The sequence below is a fragment of the Mytilus edulis genome, chromosome 9, assembly GCF_963676685.1.
Source record: "Mytilus edulis chromosome 9, xbMytEdul2.2, whole genome shotgun sequence".
Taxonomy (NCBI): Eukaryota; Metazoa; Mollusca; class Bivalvia; order Mytilida; family Mytilidae; genus Mytilus; species Mytilus edulis.
The window spans coordinates 29,238,573-29,244,016 of NC_092352.1; positions in this window are offsets into that span (position 1 = coordinate 29,238,573).

The window sequence follows — 5,444 nt, forward strand, 5'->3', positions numbered from 1 at the left end:
CAAAAGAAGCAGGAAGTATTTTTAAACAACAATGAACATTTTCTTCTTGATATTCCTTTAGACCAACGCCTAAAATTGATCACGTATAACAATATAATTGATGATGACATTAGTCGGGAGATGTAATATAATAGAAAAAAGATTCTTTATTAATACACCCTGTCCAATTTAAATTTGTTGGTCACGCGAAAACGATATACCGTGTAATGTACTCTTACATTTGTTCTTTCTCTGTCGTGTTATCAAAAGTATTTGATAAAGCAACCAACATTCTTTATAATTTGATCAAAGGTCAGATTACATTTTCATCAACTATGAAAAATTGCTTAATCACTTAATCGTCAAATTGAAAACAACGTCACTGTAAGTTTTGTTATACTTATAATATAACATTTACCTCAACATAAGTTTTTTATGAAATATAAAATAAGTGTCAGTATAAAGGATGCTCGATTTAATTAACAAAGACTTCAATTGATTTAATGAAATAACAAATAATAGGAAAATAGCAAAATAGCAAGAATAAAAGAGGCCGAAGACACTTTCACAACAATTAAACACAAGTCTTAGAAAATTCCGTGACAAAAAACTCGCCGATACCATGTTAAAAAACGACAAAAAGACAAACAACAGTCTTTTAAAAAGTTGACACCTCAACATTTGTTGTTGTTTTCATTGAGTTTTTTTTTATATTTTATTTCAATGCTGTTTTAATATTCTGTAGTCGTGTTTTACTCCATTTTTCTGATAATTGAATTGAAATTTTTATCGAATATCACAAAATGTAAAAAAAATTTAAAAGATAAAAGCCAACGGCTGGATTTATGATAAAACAATTAACTTTAAAATCAGTGGAAATGTCTCTACTCGTCAGATCGGAACGAAATTCAATAACAAATAACCGATCTGGTGGTACTTTCAGACACTGCGAGCTAGTGCATATCCATTTATATTAATAAATAAAACCATGTGTCAAAGACTTAAATATCAATCACTACATATATTCATCGAATTTAATGTTAAGACTTCATAAACAGACTGACAAAAGCATGACCTTGTCTGCATTGACAAAAGATAAGTATTAAGTTATTAACAGAATGCTGGACCATAAATGTTCATAACTTATAACAATTAACATTTATTTATGTTTCAATTTTTATATAACACAAAATCGGTGTAAAAGAGAGACAAAGGATAACAAAGGGAAATTCATAGTCATCATTTGTAAAAAAGAAAAAGAAATACAAACAACAGTACCTAAAACAACATAGAAAACCAAAGACTGAGCAACACAAAGCCCACCAAAAACTGGGATCTCAGATGCTCCAGTGGGGAAAGCAGATTCTGCTCCACATGTAGCACATGTCGTGTTGCTCATGTACATACAAACTCAATCAATCAGCAGGTATATAATTTGTATTCAGAATGTACCATTTTAAACATCCTGACCGTATCTGAATGTACTCAACTTAGATACCAGGCGTACAATTGTGTATGCCAGAAGCTCGTTTCGTCTACAAAAACCTCGTCAGTAACGTCTTCAATAAAGAACGTGTTAAAGCTCAAATTAAGTACAAAATTGAAGAGTAAGAACTATTAACAATATGATATATAAAAAGTACTTCAGCGTAATATTACATATGTATGACTAAGATAGAAATGTCGGTTTTCTTTCTTTTAATCATCAGGAAGACGCTTCCGTTCCTTGACAGATTGTCCGGTTGTAAAATGACGATCATAATTATTCTTTGTACGATTGTGAAATCGTGAATTATATCATTTCCCTTCTGATTATGTAAAACAGCATGTAGCTTCATACTTATAAAATAATAACATGTTTTTATTTATTTTACGACTATTTTACATATTTGTCTACTTATTACCATTTTAACTGTATGTAAACTCAATCAATCCTTATGTTAGAACTTTATGGCAGGAGATTCATTTCAGATATCGGATTCTTTCCATCGAAAATGTCATCTTATATTAACAACACGTTTTATAACAAATACTATAAAATGTTAATGAAATTTAAATAAGTACTATGTTAAGTCTTTCAAGTTGCTATTTATTCCATTAAAATGACATAAAACATGTATGCTTTGTCAAATAAATAAAAAATTGCTTGGAAAATTAGCCCGTCCTTTCTTTAGATAAATAATTTTGGTTTTGATTATATATCATAGATCTTTTTGAACTATTTTTTGCTTTTACCAAATCCACAAAAATACTGTTTTTTCTTCTGAAAAATTATGTGATCATAGCTATTATTTTCATACTGTTGAAGGCCGTACTTTGACCTATAATGGTTTGCTCTTTACAAATTGTGAGTTGGGTAAAGAGTTGTTAGTTGGCACTCCTGTCACATCTTCCTATATCTATTAACATTATTGAAAAGATACATTTTGTCTTTATTTTCCATTTGAAAAATACCATAATGATTCAAGTTAAGTTACATCTCCTTCATACGAATATTTTCCATAGACAGTATTTCTGTGTGTGTTACATTTTAATGTTGTGTCGTTGTTCTCCTCTTATATTTAATGCGTTTACCTCAGTTTTAGTTTGTTACCCCGATTTCTTTTTTTGTCCATGGATTTATGAGTTTTGAACAGCGGTTTACTACTGTTGCCTTTATTTATTGACTGTTTCGTCTTTTTGTTTTTGTGGATGAACTCATATATTTTGTATAACTTTGAATTTTAGCGAACCGAATGCATATCATCAGCGTTTGCATTGGAATAACTATCTTATAGCTTAATAAAAAAAAATACATTAGATTTGCTGACAATCATTGTGAAAAAATATAATATACTGTGATTGCCTTAATTGTTATTCTTTCCACATACAACTTTTAAATTGCATTTTTTTTAAGATAATCACACTCGTTTTCAGATTGCTATTTTAAACTTAGATACATGATCCTTTAGAAATGTTATTTGCATGTTGTTTCCAGTAACTTTGAGAACTCTCGTATCGGTTATTTCGGTTTCATATCGGTTTAATTCTTTTGTTAGTGTATTGATTGTTTTTGTTGTTTTCTTTCGATCTGATGCACCTTATTTAACTGAGTTATGATATATATAAAGACATACAACAACAACCTAAGATAATTATAGATTTGTACAAAAGTTATAATGAAGAAAGTTCACAATTTCCAAAAAAAAGATTAACAGCAGTACTGCGTCAAAAAAGCACATTCATCGACATACATAACTATATAATTATTAGTTAAAATACCGACAGCATGGAAAATTAATTATATTTAATTTAAAAAGGTCAGAATTTAGAGTTGAATATGTATTTCAAAGCCTGATAATATAATGTTTGCTTTATGTTCTCAAACATGATAATATTTTGGGGCTTCAAATTGATGTGATATATTTCATAGGTAATAGTTATGAAAGGTACCAGGATTATAATTTAAAACGCCAGGTGTGCGTTGTGTCCACATAAGACTCATCAGCGACGCTCTGATCAAAATTTTTATAAAGTCAAACAAGTAAAAAGTGGAAGAGCAATGAAGACCCAAAATTCTAAAAAAAATGTGTCAAATACGGCTAAGGTAATCTATGTCTGGGATGAGAAACTCCTTATTGTTTCGAAAAATTTAAAGTTGTGTAAACAGTAAATTTATATAAAAAAAATACCAAATAATTTATCTTTATGACAATAACGAAGTGCTGATTACTGGGCTGGTGATACCCTCGGGGACAGAACGTTCACCAGCAGTGGCATCGACCCAGTGGTGTAAATAGTAATCAAATTTAATACGATAGAAGCACGTTTCGTTTAAATAAGACTCATCAGTGACACTCAGATCAATAGGTATAAAGCCAAACAAGTAAAAAGTCGAAGACTATCGAAGCAATACCTATCTTTGGGATTGAATCTACATTTCCGATTGTGCTATCGATTTTATTTTACTCTCTTATAGTACTGGAAAAACACATTTTTTGTTAGTTCTAATTTTCAAAAAGGTACTATGAGGTCATTGTTGTTTCAAAGATAATATCCAGACAAAAAATGATACAGGAGGTGGTATAAGTGCTCGTAAATAATTAGGAGCTTGTTCGTTATACAAATTGTAGAATAAAGTTTAGAAGAATAGAAGTTTTCTTGTTTCTTCTGTCAGAAAAAAGTTCCCAGCCCGTTGTGCTGCTACATCACATTCCAAGGTTAACCTACCCTGTAACTATATAAATGATGATCTCTCACTAAGTATTCATAGTTCGGTGACATAATTGATCTTTCCCATTGAAATTAACATTATGAATACCACATATAGAAATAAGCTTCATTTGTATTTTGACTTAAATTTGGAAATTGGCTATTAGGGCGGTTTGATATTTTAAGACAAAACAGAATATTTAAGTTTTCCATTAGGATGTTTCTACCTATTTATAGCACAATTATGGAGGTGCCTGAGCATTATCTCTCAGTTCCGATTCCCCATGTCAAATTGAAATATTGAATGAAAGAAATAATCCACAATGCTTTTGATCATAAAACTGGTAGCATTCGATATAAATTCATTACTTTGGGATACCATACTGCATATGGAAAATTACATTTCCCAGTTCATGTGGTACTCAAGAACTTGCAGCTGCTTCTTAGACTTTGTTAAACATCACCAGTGTCTGAGTTGAAGGTTCATAAACCAGGGGTGTGTCGAAGAACGTATCGTCCTTTTTTTTTTTAAAGTTCATCGGAAAATACTAAGTCTTTGTTTATGAATATTCCATTTCAACTTCGCAAATAATACGCGATGGTCTTGCAGTATATATTATAGGTACGTACGTTGGTTATCATTCTTATAGCGTATTATATAATTATTTTACCTTTCAATCAGTTTTATTAAGGTTTTAAGATGGCATGTCATTTACTGATCGTATTCCTTTGTTGCTTTATGTATCATTTTCATCTTGCTTAGTTTCTTTAGTTACCTAGTCTGACAACGGACTCGAAATTCTTTTATACTTAGTTTTACTGTGTGTATTGATATGTGTTTCTTTATTCTACATTAGATAGCGGTATAGGAAAAATGTTGGGATCACCAAAAACATGCTAACCCCACGGAATGCTTGCGCCTGTTTCAAGCCTGGAGCTACTAGCCTTTGTAAGTCTTGTTTGTTTTGGGGTTTAGTATGATGTCCATTGTCACTGAATTAGTATACATTTTATTTAGGGGCCAGCTGAGGCCTGTTCCGGCTGCAGGATCAGTTTTTCGCTGCGTGGAAGACCCATTGGTGGCTTTCGATTGTGTTTTGCTCTTTGGTCGGGTTGTTGTCACTTTGACACATTCCCAAATGCCATTCTTTATTTTATTTTTTTTACTTTATATGATATTACTTTCACCGTTTAGTCTTTTATTGGTAATATCAATTTGACGTGGCTCGGTACCTATACATACTGTATTCTCGTCTTTCGTTTTTTACTAATGT